Raw genomic sequence first — 19,544 nt, forward strand, 5'->3', positions numbered from 1 at the left:
GCATCAACAAAACTGTGTCAATGTAAAAATTCTGATGCAAATCGCGTCTGAGGATTTTTATCAAAACAGAGATGGATACTTTTATGAGAACACATGGTTGAAAATGTGGTAAAATAGGAATCAGTGACTTGTTTTCTCCTTCTGAAGGGCATCAAACAGTAGAAATCTGCAGTGTGTAGTTAAGTTACACTAGTACAGAATTCACTAGCAAAGACAGAGCTTTTGTAACTATATTACAAGCCTTTTTAACATGCATAGAGGGTGCAGTCCTGTTTCCTGTGTACATCCATTGGCTCGAGTCACATTGTATGTGCAGATACTGTGGTCATTATCTGCACCTTTTTCATCTGGTTGACTGTCAGGTGGGAAAATAAATATGTGAATAAACAAAGAGGGCTCAGCTGCTCACCCATATACATACAGAAATTAGTTCCATCCCTCCTTTCCCAAAGAACTGTATGTAACATTACTTCATAGACATACTTCGTGTACAACTAAAATGTGGAAGTACTATTATGTCTTAAAGTCATTTGAAACTTAAGCCTCATTAGATAATATATCTTTTTTTTTTTTCTGACACACACTGAAGGTGGAACTTTATTTCAGTATATAAAATCAGTCAGAACCCAAGCCTTTTGCTCTCATTATAGAGTAGTTCACTCACAGTGGTGCCACAGAAGGTTCATTAATGTCAGCTGTTTTGCAGCACGATGCCTTTTGCACTGGGAGGAGGATTGTTGGCATCTGCCTCTTTGTGATCAGTCATGGTACTTGAGAGTTACGAAGACACAGAACCTTTATAGTCTGAATGCCTACGTAAACTTTTCAGGCAGCAGCAGCTACAGATATATATACACATATATATAACTCTGTGATCATGCTTGGTGCTTTTTCAGTGCCTTATGATTTTCAGCCACTGATTACACTTTTTACACTGATTACAGTTTTCCTAAAATGTTACAAAGTGAAAATGAGGTGAATTAAATGTGATAGAGAAAATAATCTATAGATAAGCAAACAAATTCATAGACACTCTCTCTTTCCCCCATCTTTTTGTCAGAAGCACACACAGACACATAGAGTCATTTATTTGGATTGCTTTCACTGAATAATAAAATATACACCATATGTTCTGAAAGCAAACATTTTTCCCTCCCTATCTTTCATTGTAGTCAATAGGACCACTAATAAAATTAACTAGTAATTTTTGTAGAAATTTATTAAAAAACCTCTGCATTGCATAAATAATGATTTAAAATTATCTCAGTATACTTTGTATATTATATAGAGATGTATTTTTACTGATAAGATGCTTTTCTGCAGTGCCACTGGATTTTACAGTGAAGTGGATGACCTGCAGAGAAGCTTGCATGCTCAATTAACCCCTTTTAACTCTATGCAATTACTGATCACATCCATTACACTTTTGATGAAAAACAAGCTTAAATAATCACACCATGAACCAGTACAAAACTAAAACTTTAGCAGCAGTAGTGCAACAGCTGCCAGGATATAAGAAAATAGTAAAGACAAGATATTGAATCATCATAACACCCAGCATTGAATTTTTACAAAATTAAAGAGACTATATTCCACTGTTCTGATTGCTTCAGCAAGTGAAGTGGGGATGTAAGAAAACAGTTTCAGTCTGTAGCTCAGGCACAGGTTAGATTGCTTGTTGTCACAAATTCAGCTATTTTTAATCTAATTGCTGTTTTATATTCATGCACTGTTAGGTAAGTGGTGTATTGTCCCTATCAGAATCCAGAACAGAAAATACCTCTAGGACATTGGTTCTTGGTCAGTCTCTCTATATGACGAATTGAGCTGCTGAGAACAAAATACATTAGAAAAACATCCTAACAAATCCATGTCTGCTTATTCTTTCTCACTTCCTGAGAGGTAACTAATCAAAATCCAATGTTTATCTAAAAGCAAGATGAATTTATTAAACCTCAATGTAAGGCAATATTAGAAATATGTTGCTTTCTTTGAAACCAGAATGCAGCAAAAGACAAGAAAAGAGAAGTTTAACTGCTGTTCTCTGATTTCCAACAGTAAAAACAGAGACATATGATCTGAATATAGAAGTCCAAAAGCTTTCTACCTGGAAAATCCAGGCTAGCATTTTGAAGGTCTTGGACTAAAACCTTGGGCGCTGCACACATGGATGCTAAAGAAAAAGACAAAAGATGTGGCCAACTGAAAGGCACTGACACTGTGGCAGGTGTGTTCAGTGTACATCATACTGACAGGTCAGGTCAAGGAGAGTCCCAGTTGGCACTTTCACTGTTCTGTCAGTAAGTGATGCTATACAAAAATCTGCAGGAAATCTGCAGGAAATCTCTTCAACACAAAAGTTATACAGATTATTATGAAATTTTAGAAGAGCTTACAGGAACCAAAGCTATTGAGAGTACATTACTCAAAAAAAATACCAGAACATTTTTAGTACTCGTCTTTCTATCAAAACAGCTCACTAAAACAATTTGCCCTGTAGCTGCATGATCATCAGATCTGACAAAAATAAAGTGCAGTAGTACCTGCTTAGAAGCATGTGAATGTGATTTTTTTTTTTTTTTTTGATAAGTCCTATTAGGTAGTCTAACAAACTAATAAAGTAACATTTTAGAAACAAACAAAAAACCAGTGAGAAGTTCTAGCACAGCAGTCTACAAATAATACTTCACAAAACAGAAAAGGTTCATCTGTCTACAACAAGTAAAGCAGGAGAGTAATGGCCTAAAATGACGGAATCAACTTGATACATTAAAGACCCTCTTGAATCCAGAAAGATGATAACAGCTACATGGAATTATGCATAAAATAAACCAGAAATTATTTGCATGTCATTTCCTGGTTATCGGGAAAATAACTGGTAGGTATAAACTGCACAGTTACTGCTGATTGCACATTCCAGAGAGCATTCTTGGTAAACCACAGCTTCTGCTCAGATAGAGTAACATTGTAGTGCCATAAAGGCTGTAAGAATACCACACATGGAAGTGTAACATGAGCCTGGAAAATAAAGACATGCTTCACTTATCTCAGACAAATTTACAGAAAAGAGCAGTAACAGAGGAAAACTGAAGAGAAGGAAGCCTGAAGGAAAGCTAGCAGAAATAAAAATTGTTGCATTTTAATTTTTTTTTAAAAGAAAAAATGAAATCTGGGTGGTTTATTGGCTTGCTCAGTTTCTGTTGACTTTGATGGATAAATTGCAAATTGCTAACTGAAACTGCTTTACACTGAAGACTAAAAATGAAGGCTCTCAGTGAAAATGCATCCAAAGAATCAGAATTTTTATCAGAAATAGCTTATTTCACAGTTGTACAGAAAATAGACAATATTTAAGTTGAAGTAGAAGCTGCACTTCAAGCTTTCATATATTAGAGTTTTCAGTTAGATTTGGAGCCTGATCTGAGTTATATACTGTTGTAGCTGTAGGATAGATACAGCTCAGGACAGCCCTTCTGCATGCAGACATGGGATTTGTGTGTAGATTTTTCTGGGGGAGGGGCTGTAGTGGTGGCTCTTGAAGTTGCTTGAAACTTTCCCCAGCTCTGAGATCAACTTCTGGGGCTGAACCAATTGGGCATCTCTGTAATCACTTTTTTAAGAAAAGGCCAGAAGAGGAGAGTTGTTTTCTCTAGGAGAAGGCAGAAGGAGCTGGAGGAGAGGGAAATGACCATGGGGACCCCCTCTAAGCTGAGTAGTCCCATCTGTTTTGTCTGGAGCTATAATTGGCAAGTGCACTCTCCCTGTCCTTGTCTCAATCCATCTCACCGGGGCCTCCCCCTATCCACTATAAAGGATGAGGGACATGTGGAAGATAAGTGAGCATTTGTATGGTGCTTTCATACTGGTTCGACTTAAACCATGACACTATAAGAGCAAATAAATTGGCTAAAAAACTACCAGTCAATGCATATAAGTCACCAAAAATGAAACAAAATTTTAAAACCTTCATATGCATTGTCAGGTAAAATTTACTTGATCATCTCTTTCATAATTGTGTCTTAATTAGATTTTAATAGCCTCAGGGATCACATTAATTTTTTAATAAGTTTATAGCACCTACTCTGCATGCTCAGTAGAACTTCGACATGGTATTATAACAAAAGTAGTAGGAAGCGATATCAGTATTAACTACCACAATAAAAAGGAAATATTCCTCCAATTGTATTTTAGAATCTCACAAGCCTGAAGGAAATCAGGCAGATGAAAGTAGAATCAATGACATGGGAATCTGGAGATTTTTTGCTCTCACTGAAATGAGACTACCTCTGCAAGCAGGAGGCTGTGCTCCTTAGAAGTTACTAGAGTGTAACCACAGCCTAACACTCTCTTCTTAGAGTTCATCTTTATTTGAGTGCCATCACTTGACAAAAGAGGTTATTGTGACAGATCAGTATCACTGGAATATTTTCACCTCTCAGCTAAGCTGGTATTCATGGAGCTTGTCATTCAGAAGGCCAGCACAGCTACTTTGACAGACACAGGAATGAGACTTATCCAAGCGTAGGAGAAGTCACAGTAACGTGAAGAGACTCTCCCTCTCCTCAGTGACTCAGACAATAGGTTGTGGTAATGTGCAGCTCCTTTGATGGCTTCATCCTCTTGAAACAGCCTCACCAACTACGAAGGTTATGTATGCTCCATGTTAGTCTTGGCTTCTCTGCAGTTGTAGTTCCATTTCTTTACATAATTTGTACTTTGGCACTAGAAAAAGATTATAATAAATGAAGTGTTGCTTTCAAAGTTTCAGACACAAAGATTTTTTTTTTAATCCTGTTTGGCAAAGGTGGCTTTAATTTGACTTTCACAAGTGCAAAAACCTGTCCCCTCAGAAGTTGGTCAAATTATTAATTTTATAGCAAGGAAAACAGAGTACAGTAAAATCTTTCCACAAAGCCAGAAAGCTTAACCTAATTAAATGGCTGTTTTGACAGGTGGTTTAAAGGGGAATGAATGCTATTGAAAATGGCTACAGAGTTGTACATGATGAGTGTCTGTGTGTTTATGTGTACAGGTGAAAATGTGACTGTGCGGGGGGTAACAATAGATCTATGTCCATAAAGCTTTTTTTTTTTTTTCCCCAAAAAGGTGCAGCTGTTCAAGATTTATAGATTTATTTTAATTAATTGTGTTAGATATATTGACTCAGGTGAAGAACTAAACTTGGACTATACTAAAAGAAAGATATTTATGAAGGTCTGTGATGTTATTCATCAGGGAAAATGAGATGTACATTTTACAAGGGGAAATAAGCCTTGTAGGAAACATATGAACATTGTCATAAGGGATCCAGTGTCTAGTTCTGCTCAATATCACAAAAGATCTTTGCCTCGGTAAAACGATGCATTAGTAGTAAGAGATAATAAGCATTCAGGTCTCCAAAAGCATGCTGAAAGGGCTCAGAATCCATTAGTTTTAGCAATTTGGCACTTTAAGAGCTAATCATGGTCTTGCATGCAGAAGTCTCTCCTCTCATCCACCTCCTGTCTACATGAATTCCTGGACTCTCCCTTCTTCAATTGCTACCTCTGTATGCAAATCTGGGTTGCAGAGAGCTAGCTTAGATATAGTTGCCAAAACAATGAGGGACTTCAGGTCTAAAGTGCTGTTTAGTCTCTCTAGTGCAGATAAGATCCTTATTATTTTACTTCGGTTTGTAAAGTCTTGTAGTCTGTTGCCATTAAGTGATGACAATTAAGTTTCAGTAGCAGAGCAAACACACTGTGGTAAGGTAAACTTCTAAAACTGTAATATGGTTTTGGTTGAGTTCACCTATCAGTCTAAGAGAATATGTTTCCTTCTAGAAAGGTAAGGCTGTTCTACCAGATACCTTTGTGTCTTTGAAGAAGATTCTGTTTGAGTTTGGTGACCTTTGTTTGTTTGCTACATATAGAGTTTGCAGTCTTCTATTGATGCAATGTGTACAGTCTGACTTTATTTAAATTCTGCTTTTTAATATCTACCCAGAAACTTACTGATGATAAGTAATACTGATGAACAAGTAGACTGCTTCAGGTGCACACTCAGTCTTCAGTACTCTGATTCTCTGATATTTCCAGACTTGTACAGCTCATTCTGTATTAGCTGTAACATTTTTCAGTGAAACAGAAATCCTAAATCACCTAAACATTGCTTCAGTTGGTCTGTTGGGTATTTCTGTGAGAGTTCTGCTGTGTGGCCTGAGTGATTCAAAGCAAAGAGAGAATCTGCAGACCTGAGCACCTCTGAATTTAGAACTATCCACCTGTGTGACTTCAGATGTCCCTTCAATGCCCCTTCTTCACAGTTTCATCCTTTCTTCGTACTTAGAAAGCATTCTCTATAAAAATTTACAAAACGACTTCACACTTATAGCACAACTGAAATTATTTTACAACATGGTGACTACAAAAAACTTTAAAACTAAGGCTGTCATTATCAATGAAAACCACACATCATGTCAATCAATAGTTTCACTATTTCTTTGTGCTCCTTAGCCTGGTTGAATCTGTTAGTTGTCTCTGTGGTTGTGTCTCTTGCTTCTGCTCTGAGATGTGCTTAGCACAACAGTATGCCAATGAGCAGATCTCTGAAGCTCTCAAAGACTGAGAGTGCAGTGAATTTTCTTATACATGTCTCAGTTTTGCCAATGCAAAAGTGAGAATAATACAAAATTGTTCAGAAAAGCATTCTAACGTACACTGAGGAAAAAAAAAAAGTATCCTAGGGGCAAATTTTTTATCTGATCAACAGTAAAAATTTTAGTCAAAATTCTTATGCACACAGATTATACTCATGTAATATTTAATGAAGTATACATGTTTTGCTGAATAATTTCCGTATAACTAATACTTAAGTGTAAGGGAGTCTATTAGGTCGTTTATAGTAAGAGCAGGACCAGTTAATCTAAAATGTTCTACTAAGTTTCATAAGATTTGCAAACCATGTTAAAGCAGCATGGGAACACACACTACTCAGACATTCACTTCTATGTCTTTGTTAGTACTGTGACATAAAGGAAGAATTACAATAGTGGGTATGGCACGTGAATTTTTATCTAACATTTGAGAATTTTTCACTAATTTGTGACAACTATATTATACATGAAATGATTTTTAAGGTTTTGTGGATTTGAATCAACTTGCCGATTAAAATGAAATAAAGTTCAAGAAAACTAAGGAAATATTTAGGAGAGTAAAAATTTTGTACAAATGATCTAGGGGAGACAGGAAAAAATTAGACATATTAAGCAAAGCATAGAAAAATCTCATATGATAGAAAAAGAGGATTCTACATTTTAGATATTTCTACTTTACATTAACACATAAAGCTAGTTGTCTGAAGAGTCCTTTGTCAGAACAAACAGTCTTTTAGCTATGGAGTACATCCACAGTGTCTTAGGAGTAACAAGCAATTGGGGAAAAGCAAACATTAAGACAGTAAGAGTGGATAAAAGAGGGAGATAGGGCAGAGTCAGGAGTTTGAGCTTTTTTCAAGAGGAGTACAAATCAAAACGCTTGTTGGGTATCAAAAGGACCCACTGCTTTACTATCCAAGCTTGGGGACTTAACTGAAGTAATCCTGTAGAATGAACACGCTGCCAAGGACCATTGAAGACTATAAATTCCTAATGGTTCCAGACAATAAAAGCGAAATTTCAGGATAGCAAGCACTTTGAATCTACTGCATTTAGTGAAAAACTAATTTAGAAACAAAATATTTCTCCTCAAAAATGTAAGCTGTCTTTGGTTTTCTGTGGTTTTCATTCACTGTGAATGAAAACAAGAAGATTTTACTGTAGAGGGAAAGGCTAGAATCCATTGGAATCTTGGCATAAAATAAGGAAAGATAAATTTAAAAACAGGCAAGGCCAAGGCCAGAGCTCCAGGTAAGAGATCTACAGGAAAGGCATACAAATCTTTGAGCTTGTGATATGTACAACTTGCTCAGGAATTGGTCTGTAATCAAACAGAAAAGTCATCATCTGAACACCATTAATTCTAAAGGCCAGAGATATTACACTTTGAAAGCAATTTTCTGAGTATGTCTCTTTGACACAATTCCAATCATATCTTATTAGAGTAAGTCTAAAAGAGTCCTTAAAAATTTGCCTCCATAACACATTTACTTCAAGAGTAATAAACACCCATCCTACACATGGTATTTTAATATGATTCATTTTGGTTTTCATTTGTCATTATAAAATACTTATAACTGCTTTACAGTTAAGAATGGTCAAAACTTTGCAACCCATTCCAAAAACAGTCTTTCTGATATTTAGCATGCCTCATCATATCTTCTCAGAATACTAAGAGAAAATACAAGGCATTTTTTAATTAATTGCATTTCATAAAATGCACCTATCTTTTATTATATTTAAAACAGAATAATCCTAAATTTTCTTCTATATTCTAACACCAAAATTTATTTTCCTTTTAAATCTCAGATCTGTATTGTTGACATTGATTAATGACTTTGGACAGGGTAGCACAAGAGTTATGAAGATACAAAGAAAAACTTTTTCATATATAAAGTGCAACAGTTGAAAGAAAAAAAACCAGTAATGGAACTGATTTTCATTTACACAGTTCTGGCAGCATAAAAAATCTTAGAATGGGCATAAATTTTATTTAACACTTTAGCATTTCTTTCTACTGCCAGAATGTGTAATGGGACCTTTATGTAAATAAGAATCAGGGCCAATGTATTTGGGGATTATATTTCTTTGGAAATCTTTGCTATACCTAAACTACTTATGTTTTGACTTTGGGGACTACTCATAGATTAAGTGTACGAGATTCTTACTTTGAATCAACAATATATGAAATCATCCATATACACTTAATAGCATACTTCTATTACAGAGTAAAAGGAGAAAGATTCAGTGGGTCAACCTGAAATTTTTGAGACAGTAGGAAAGGAAGAAATTAATTTTAACAAAGATTTTGTGAGGGAATAATTAGCAATTCTGAGTTCCTTCTTAATAGACAAGATGTAAACAATGTTTCTGCCATTACCATATTAATGTCTTCTAGAGACACTTTCATGACAGCAGGCGGGAAAAAGAGATAAATGGAAAGAATTGAAAAGTTTCCCAAAATTCATAATTCTTTGTTGGAATAAAAGAGGCTTCATAATAACCCTGGAAAAATTTATTATTTTGATGAAACTTTGAAGGATACATGCTGAGCAACTACAATGACTAAAATTTATGAATTAACCTTTCTCTATCACCTCATAATTCAAATTGTGATGTAGCCAATTTAAGTTATGAAGGTCTTTCCTCTACCATGAGAGACATGGAAACTGCCATATCTTTCAGATAAAATGCATTATTCTTGCATTTCAATATGTTTGATTTTAACAATTGAAAGTATAAGTATTTTCTCTATGGGCTTAATAATTTGCATGCACAATTTTATCAGTGCTGGCCTTTAAATTGTGCCATTAATTAAATTTTAGTGTTTTTTTTTTTTTTCCGAGCATGTCTCAGTAATAAAATAGATATTTTTCCCATGCAATAGTCACACTGAACTATCCAATCAGAATTTTATGATCACAAATGTTAAATAAATATTATTTAAAAGGCTGATACAAGAAAAAATTATTTATTTGCAAAGAATAATTTTGTCAGAAATTTGGAATAATTACTATTAAAGAGAAATATGTTCTTATATTTTAAAAAATCAAAGAAAAAAAAAGAATATAGCTCACACAGTTAAGGTTTTGGTATATTAAAGAACTTCTTAGTAACTGCATACCTGTGAATACATAATGAAACTGGGAATATTTAATCTCTAAAACCACACTTCTGAATCTTGACCATAATTTTCAATGTCAAAAGTACCAGCAGTGGTTACAGAAAGACAATTCATGTGGCATATCTGAAACGAATCATGCAATCTCATTGGAGAATGAATTCACAAGGACCCCAAATACCCACATGTCTGTAAGAGGTTTATCTACCTGCAAATTAGTCAAAAATCCAAGAGTTGAATATCTGCAAGAGGATCCCAAATGCTGGTTGATGGATCTTGGCTTCCCTTGTGGTGCATGGAGAAAGACATTTGTCATCAAGTCACAGTGCAATTTGTCTTTACTCCATCCGCTTCTCCTCACACAAAGTACAAAATGGGGAAAGCCTGAGAGAGCCAATAAAACTGCTACACTTTTAGCCTTAGAGTTAGGGTTACCAATAGGAAGCCCAGAGCTCCAGCTGGATCAGAGCTGGAAAGTGAATGTCAAAGGAAGGGGTTGGCTGCAATATGAAATGTCCTTTAGAAGCCCCTTTCATGCTCCCACTACAGCTGGGGCTCTTCTTTCTCTCCCTCTCAACTCAAGCCCTAATCCTAAACTTAAACCAACCAATGCTGGCCAATATATTCCCAGACAAACAGGTATTGGATTAGGAGGGGGAAAGATCTGAGATCTACAGACAAAATGGGGCTGAGGTTGCCGTGAGGGCTACTATGGGAACTCCCCCTGCAACAGGAGCTGCAGTCTGTTTCCCATAGCAGAATCTCTGCCTAGAATCTCAAATCCATATTTTCCTCTTAATACTTTCCATACTTAGAAAGTATTTTAATGGTTAGACTTAACTGGAAAATTTTAAGCCATTGGAGAAAAGACTTGATTTGTGTGTTGAAAGAGCATACGCTGCATGCCAACTCTGCAGTCTCTCAAAAGTCTGTATTACTGTAGGCTTAGCAACATACTCATATGGCTTTTGGACTGATGCTGTTTTATGTCAGTTGGCTTAGTGCACATGGAGATGACATATGATGGCATCCTCTGATCCTTCTATACCTACCTTTCACATTGCCTCATAAGACAGGGGTCAACTCCTATATTTCATAAAAATATGAAGAACAATCCCACTTTATTGCACAATTAATGCAAAGTAGCTCTTGTGGTGGAGTATTTTACTTTAGGCAGGTCTGGTATAATGGAAGTACTTTTAACCTTGATTGATGTTCTTCAGAAAGATGTTAGATATAAAGAATGAAATGGAAGACTGTAAAAATCTGAAGATACATAGAATGTAAAATTTTGAGAATAATCGTCAGTCAACTGCAAACTAGTGAAGAATATTTTCTACCATTCAGAGCAACACAATTACTGACATCAAGTAGATTTATCCGTGATGGCTAAGACTTGTGTGACACAGCTCTCTCAAGGAGGTTACTACCTTCTTCATTGAAATGATATTCGATTTTGTAGCTCCTACAGTTTCACACCTCCTGCGTCTAAAGAAAAAAGTGCAGAGTGTTTACAATAATAGGCCAGTTTCAAACTGTATCCACTTGCTCATTTGGACATGTTAAGATAGTAACATGAGGTAGAAGTGCAGAAAAGGTTTTGTAAAGCACAGATGCAAAACTCAATACATAAACTCTTACTTAGTCGTTCTTGTTTGCTAGTGCACGCTTACCTGTCCTGATATGTTTTGTGGATACTCTCTGTATATGCACACACATATACAATATGATCTTTTTTATTTTTTAAAGTATGTAAACTAAAGAAGAACAGGGCTTCACTGTGAGTAGCTTTCTACTTTTTTTCCTTTTTCTGAAATATTATGTGTATGAACTATCCTGGAGCTGAATAGCAGAAGAAATTTCAAAATGGAATTGAGATTATTTGTTTAAGGATCAAAGTTTTTTACTTATAATAGCACATCAAAGAATCATTAAATATCATGTTAATTCCTTCTGATTCCTCAGGTCTCAGTTTGTTAGGGTACTACATTACTTGACAAGGGGCCATGTAGTGCATGCAGAATGCATGAAGTTATAGGTTAGATATATGCACCTATCAATAAGATGCAGAAGAGTAAAATTCCTAAATAATTCTTCCAAAACCTGCTAATAGTTTCATGTTTTGTTTTGTTTTTTGTTTTATTACTTAACCTAGAACATGCTTTAGGTTATTTTCCCAGACAAGAGTCTGAGCTGTCATATTTTTCATATTGTTTGTCCTATAAAAAGAGACCTGCCTGATATTTTTATTTCCATTCCAGTTGCAAAAATTCTCTTCTTCCATTCCTCCACATTTTTACTTTTTCCCCTCAGACTTCATGAATAGATCAATAAGTGATCTCTGCCTAATGATATCTTTGGATCATCGAAAATTGTAAATTAGGAGTTTTCATGTTATTTTCACACATGGACAGGATACCAAAGGTAAACAACTGTTATATCTAGATTTCTTTAAGTGAATATATGTCTGGTACTTTTATTACACTGAAATATATTAAAACCAATTTTAATCAAGTTACCTTACAGTACTTGTAAGACATTGAAGACTGAGGTGCATTGGCCAATCCAATGACCTTTAGATATTTGTCTTCCTGTGACAAATTTTTTAATATATTAGTGGAAGACAGAAGACTACTATTGTTTTTTTTCTCTCTCTTAGACACTGCTGAATGTTGAAATAATTTCTGTCAGCCAGAACAAGAAAGTACTGAGCTGCTTACATATGTGATAGAGATAGATTAGATCTTCCGACAATTTCAGAAATATGCACATCCTGAAAAAGATCCCTGAAGTCTTCATGAAGTCTTATTTCTGAACAGGAGCCACAGGCACTGGTGTGCATCTGTACTTCTTTCTACTCCAGCTTAACAGGTTTGGCAAATGTATAATAAATGCTTGTCAAAATGGTGTAAGTGAAGTAATTATTACGTTATTATTAATTATTAATGATTACATTATTAATTATTATTACATCTAATTCAAACTAAGACATGCAATGTTTAAATGTCCAGTCAAAGGTGAAATTCAGTGATAGCCCTGAGAGCAAAATCTGGTGTTCTTAATGTAAGTCCTTTACTCCAGTTGTAGAAAACATTTTGGCAACAATTGATAACTAATTCACTCTATATTTACATTGAAGGAAATGAAAACAAAAATATTTTCACTGAAAACAGGGGGAAAAGTGATTGTAATCCTATTCCAGGAGACTAAATTTTGTCATATCTGTCCAGAATAGTGTCAAGAGACTGAAGTCTCCCAGTATTGTACTTCAAGTGATAAAAGAAGGAATGCAATTAATTTTTCAGAGACCAGAGAAACCCAAGGTTATTTCTCTTTGCTGATACAGAGGCAAAGGGAAAAGAATGCTCTTTTCATCTCTTTAGTTCTTCAGTAAATATTCCATTCTAAGGAGCAAATGATGTTCATTTTGTATTGAAAATGTAACCACTAGAGGGTATCTCTGTTCAAAGTCACTACATATGACTTCCAGGGTTATGAGCAATACTAAATGATACAGACAAATCTTGCATTTAGATACACTAGGTTAGTTGAAGGAGATGAAAAATAAAGTGTCATTGCCTCACTGGTTATCCTCTGCATATATTCTTCTGCAGTATTGCCAGAATGAAATTGTCACTGTTAAAAGAAAAATAAATGATTTCACTAGAAAAGTGCATTATAATATATTGATATGTATGGATTCTTGTCTGTTGTATTATTTAACATCATAATGAAGGACTGATACAATGTACTGCATTTCTAAGTTAACCCTTTATATATCCACAACTATAACCAGTCAAGGCATGTTATTATTGCCTTCAAGTTTAAGCCACTTAAATGGCCAGACTTATTACCAAGATCAAATAAGTATACGTGAAGAATCCATTTTTCAGTTTCTTTCTGTTTTTTTTTTTTCTTTGTATGTGCTTCAAATTCTGATTTTGAGACCTTGTTTGGATTCATGTGCAGGAAATCAGAGAGAAGTTGTAAATCATAGAAAAAAATGATACTTTATTGATGATTTTTAACATGTCCCTCATCTAATAAGCAGAATGTGGGCACAAGGTCCACATTCTCTGTAATTTATACTCCATGATTTTGTACAGAAAATCTATAAATTGTTTTTCTCTCAGTTTCATTAGCTAAAAACATTATGATAATGTTAATTAATTTACAGGGTGACATTATAATGTGACGATAGCTGATATATGTCCAATATTTTGAAGATATTGTCTGCAAAAATACATGTGGTCAAAGTTGTCTGTGTTTAGAAAGCTGTACAGCATCCTAGGTTCTCCTATCGAAAGCACTCAAAAGAGTTTTATTTTCTGACCTCCTTTGTCTTCCCATCTCAAATAACACAAATCTGTTTGTAGATGAGGAAACTGGACACAGCTTATAATACAGATATAGATCAAGGATTAAACTCAAGGAAATAAGGATTCTTAGATGGTCATGTTGTGAAATGGGAAATTAAGTCACCTGAGCTGCAGTACAGTTTGATATTTACAGTGCCACAAAGTTATAGAAGTTGATAGGATAATTTTTTTTTTTTTGAAAGTGAAAAGACTTTGAATGTAGCAGGTGAACCGTGACAAATTACACTGAATTTCTCTTCCCCAATTATAGTGCTTTGTCCTGAACAAACACAGTTCTGGAGAATCTGGAGCTATAATCACAGGTTTCTTCCTGACGTGTTCCCCACCAAAACCTTATTTTTGCCTGTTTTGTCCAGGGAAGATGTGGCAGAACACAAACCTCAACTCCTTTGTCTGTGAGATCAATGAATATTTTTATTCAAGCTTTAGGAAAGTGACTGACATTCCTTGTAATTACTTAGCAACATTTCCATCACAAAATTGCTGTGCTTTATTGCAGTGTAACGTCACAGCAAATATTTAGCTTCACTGAAATTGAACTATCTGAACACAAGCTCTTCCACGCTATCCAAACTCAATCAGTTTCGCTTAGTTTTTTTGTTGCACTGTTACATAAAATCCCTTTGTTATGGCTCAAGGAAAAGCCTCTGGAATAATATATTGACACATCAACACAAAGTTCACAGTGAGCAGTCATTTAATAGTCAGGTGCTTTATTTATTTAATCCTAAGAACAACTGCCTCCGCTTCCTAAATTTTAAGTAACCAAAACTTATTTTTAAGGAGAAAATTGTGCAAATAATCATTAAATATGTCAGGATCTGACTCCAGTCTTATAAAATTATTTTATTTTATATTAATGTCATTAGGAGCAGGTGCATCCAGAAATAGATTTGGTTTCTGCCAGCTCTCGATGCTGGCTTTTGGGTGACTGGTATAAATACCTATTTAAGACATGCTGAGTATTACAGAAAGAATGAGATATTTAGGAAACTGTAGTAGCAGTTGGCATTAGATGGACTGAAGTTAAAAAGAGGTTGCAGTCAACTGGATGGAGTTCCTTTATCCTTGGATTGAACATGAGATGTAACAGTATAACCAAAAGTAGAGAGCAAGCACTAATGCATAAAGGTGAGAGGAAAAAAGAAACAATTTGGAGTCAGATTTGGTTAGTATACTGCCTTTGTATTTGAAAAAGGTACAAGACAGATGTCAGGAGGACGGGGTCAGGGTCTTCTCAATGATGTCCAAGGACAAGGGGCAACGGATAGAAGCTAAAATGTAAGAATTTCCAAAGAAGGAACATAAGGAAAATCTTCTTTACCTTGAGGGTGACAGAGCACTGGAATGGGTTGCCCAGATGGGTTGTTGAGTCTCCTTCTCTGGAGACATTCCCATCTGGATGAGTTCCTGTGTGACCTACTCTAGGTGGTCTTCTCTGGTAGGGGAGTCCTTTCCAACCCTTAAGATTCTGTGATTCTGTAATAATGTACATGGTTTAAGACTAATTATGTGGTTTTGCACATGAATATCAAGATATAGAAAATACTCTGGAATAGTCAGCACATAGAACAGAATAATTTTAAATTGTGGTTAAGACATTACTAAAAGAGAAGATCATTGTAAACTTTTTCTCTAGTAATATTTTTAAAAATCTAGACAATTCATGGTGATGCTTATATAAGAACTGAACTCTTTTGACAATATGACCATTGACCTCCTTAGCTGAATTGAGATACTTAACTCACTTCAGAAAAATGCAGTGTAATATGTTTACAGAGAAGTAAGACAAAACTTAGATTTTTAATATGAGAGTGCAATTTTGCAAGTGGAAAAGCCAAAGGAGATTTAGGTAATGGGGACAGGAATAAAAAATAATATTTGTAATGCTGTATGGAGACTGAAAAAAACCAGGGAAATCTTAGACTTTTTACAGAAAGACAATACATTGTAGATCCTATTGCATTATGTTTCAATAATAATTGATCTTTACTTATAATCCATCTCACCTGGAAAAGCACTTGGGGTTCTGATTAGCAGTCATAGCGCTGTGCCTGACTGACAAAGACCTGAAGCCTTTACATCTTTTAACTCTTTGATGAAAACAGAGCTGCACTGCTACTATGATAGAAATAAGTTCACGGTTTTAAACTAGTAAACAATGATTAATGTACAACAGAGAGAAAGGGAGAGTGAGAGGATTGCCTAGAAAATCAAGATAATTTGATAGAAGATGCATGGAAAATTATTACAGATGCAAGTAACCTTGTTAAACATTGATTGGAGAATACAAAAAATTAGGATAAATTCTTGTTTCTCGTACTCTTCATAGATGGTTTCTGGAAATACAGATCAATGTCTAATAATTAGTGACATGTAGATGAAAGACAACACTGTAGAAGCATATTTGTCTGTCAGATTGCTGTCACCGACTCAACAAAACTTAACTTTAATCCCTTGCTTAGACTCTTGCCTATCTGGACTCTTATTTTCTTAGTGTTTCATAACATTTTATTACCTCTTCTCAAAACAATTGCTAAGGTCTTTGGTGCATTGGTTATCTTTCCTTCTCTATTAATTTTTCATCCTTACTGAGAAAGGATAAAGTCTTACCTTTGTCTTTCGGAATAAAAAAGACAAAGTTAATTAAGGGTTTAATTTTTTACAAAAGGACATTAAGTTAGACCCTAGAACACAAGTGTGGAGAATGAGATGAAATTGAGTGAAGACAAATTTAGTTTGACTATCAGGATATAATTTCTATGATTTAAATTTATGTCTGCAGAAAAATTTCCCAGAGGACCCAATATAAATAATGCAATACTCATTTGAGTTATTTGAGGCTGAACTAAACCAGATGACATAATACCTATTCACTTCAAATATATATGACTTTTGAAGCTGTATTACGCGGCCTTTCAAAATAAGTATATCAATAGTATGTTTATTCAACACCTTCTATCAATGAAACACAACATATGTACAATAGTAAACAACTCTAAAGAACTGTTGAACAAGACCTTAAAATTAATCAAAATAATGTGATTATAATTCAATCTGAAATGTGGGAAGATGCAACCATTATTGCTTCTAATAATAGCAGATTTGCTTTTAACAAATATTTCATGATTTTGTAAAAATACAAAAAGCACACAGGGTCAAAACTTTCTTGCCTTATCATTGCTGCCTAGTAACAAGAGAATTCAATCCTGAAATAACTTGTTCAGTATTGATGTCAAAATAAGACACTAAATGTCAAATCATTTTATATGGTTCCAGTTGAACACAGATGGTCTTTACATTTTCAATATTTTATGGATATGAATTTTAAGTAATTAAAAATCTGTGAGAAAAACAAAGCAAATTGATGTGATTACATGGCAAAACTTGTATTGATAGGATTAAGACCAATAATACCTGTTGAATGTGAATCAGTATTTAGGGTTTTTTTCAAATTTCTATATACTACATTTATCTGTTAAAAAAATAATATTTTTGATAGAAGTGTGCTGAATTTATGTGAGCGGAAAATTTGTGTGCCAACATGTTTGGAAAAACTTTCACAGGAAAATACAGAGGTGTTAAAACTATTCTTCTAGTTAATCTTATTATTGGCAAAAGCAGATCTGGGGTAAAATAGTCATGTCAATGTCCTGTTACATTGGGTGGCGCTCCATTCCCATTTTATGATGTAAAACTACAGATCAGGTCCAAAAATTCTTCGATATTAGATTACAGCAGCAGCAAACTCTTTGCAGACACCTTGTAAGAGACTCGTACAGATGGCACAACTCTAGGTACTTCCTCAGTAGAAGCTGATTATGTTGCAGGGTATTGGCCAAACTGCATGTTGACCTAGTCCTAATACTTGGTCTATGCATTTTTTCATTGTCTTGTACAGTACTCATTTTTTGTGTGGTTTTGTATCCTCTGCAGACCAAAATTAGACCTGAGAAAAAGAAGGTTATCCTATACATTCTTTAGGGACAGGATAGCAGTATCGGTTCAAAATCTGGTGGAATAATTCTCTAGATCCATTATTGTTTCTTTCATTCTTTTATTAGTTTTATTAAATTTCTCCTTGTTTGCTCTGTATTTTCTCCATCAGTAAAAAGTTTCAGAAGACAATTAGAGTTGATAGTTTGTATTTAATATTTGTTACACTGTAGTTAATCAAATTCATATTCCCATTAAAACCTTATCATTAGATCTTGTCTAATTCTATCTGAAGCTCTTTGCTGAAATTTCGCCCTATTTTTGTTCGAACTCAATTAGTTTATTGACATTTTCTGAGACTTTCATATTTCCTGTGTGAAGGGCATTGAATGAATTATTATTTATTAACATAATTTTTTCTGACCAGGATGTGATTGGTTTTGTGACCCATATTCCACAGGCATAAGTCAGAAGTGCAACAGTTTGTCCTGCTAATTCATTCCTGCTTCTCCTATGATAAGATAAATATTCTCACATGTGAGTAATTAACTTGATACAATGTGAGTTTATTAGACAGGCATTTTGAGTAGAATGTGCAATACATTTTTACATCAGCTCTGTTGCCATGAAGGCACAAGATATCACTTGCATCACTCCCTTTCCATTCTGAAAAGCATCCTGATTTTTCTGGTTGTACTTCTCTGTCATCCCACATCTTGTCCTACATCTTGTCCTGTTTTACTGTGTTAAATCTCAGATTGCCATTCAGTATAATGAAAGCTAAAATGTTGGGGGCTGTATCTACACTCATGTCCATACCATGTAATTAACTGACACATTTTGAACAGTAACATTGTAGAAGGTGTTTATTAACACTGACCTGCCAGCTGTGTCAACAAGCATCTTTTAAACAGTTGTCTATGCCATAGGCGATGCAGCTGAGAATGCACAGATCTACATGGCCTCATCTATAGTGTTTGATTATAGGGTTTTCTTTGCATTTCTTTTGTAATTATTGCTTTAAGTGGTTTTTTTTTTTTTTTCACTTGAAAAGTCATTATAGCTTTGTCAGAGAGGAATATATAATCATATCTGTCTGCCTGTCTGCCCTAGAAGATTAATGTACAATTCATAGTATTTAACCCTAAAAGGTTTTAAAGCAAGTTTAAAGCTAGAAACGTTTTATTAACAATACATTTCTCAAGTAGAACACAAAATTGGTAAAAAGAACCTCAGCTATTTGAAAGGACCTAATTATCTATTTGGCCATCATTTCACTTACACTGTTATTAAGCACCAGGCAAATAGGTTGGGTTCAGCAAACATTTTATAGCTGCACATACTCATATATTTTGTAAGACGATCTTGGATTAACTGCATAGTCATTAGCATATTATGTTTCTTTATACTCAAATATATAAAAAATACTTATGAATGGGAATTAAAAATGTGCACAGTATTTTACTTAATCTGT

This window comes from Colius striatus, chromosome 6 (genome assembly GCF_028858725.1).
Source record: "Colius striatus isolate bColStr4 chromosome 6, bColStr4.1.hap1, whole genome shotgun sequence".
In the NCBI taxonomy this organism is placed as follows: Eukaryota; Metazoa; Chordata; class Aves; order Coliiformes; family Coliidae; genus Colius; species Colius striatus.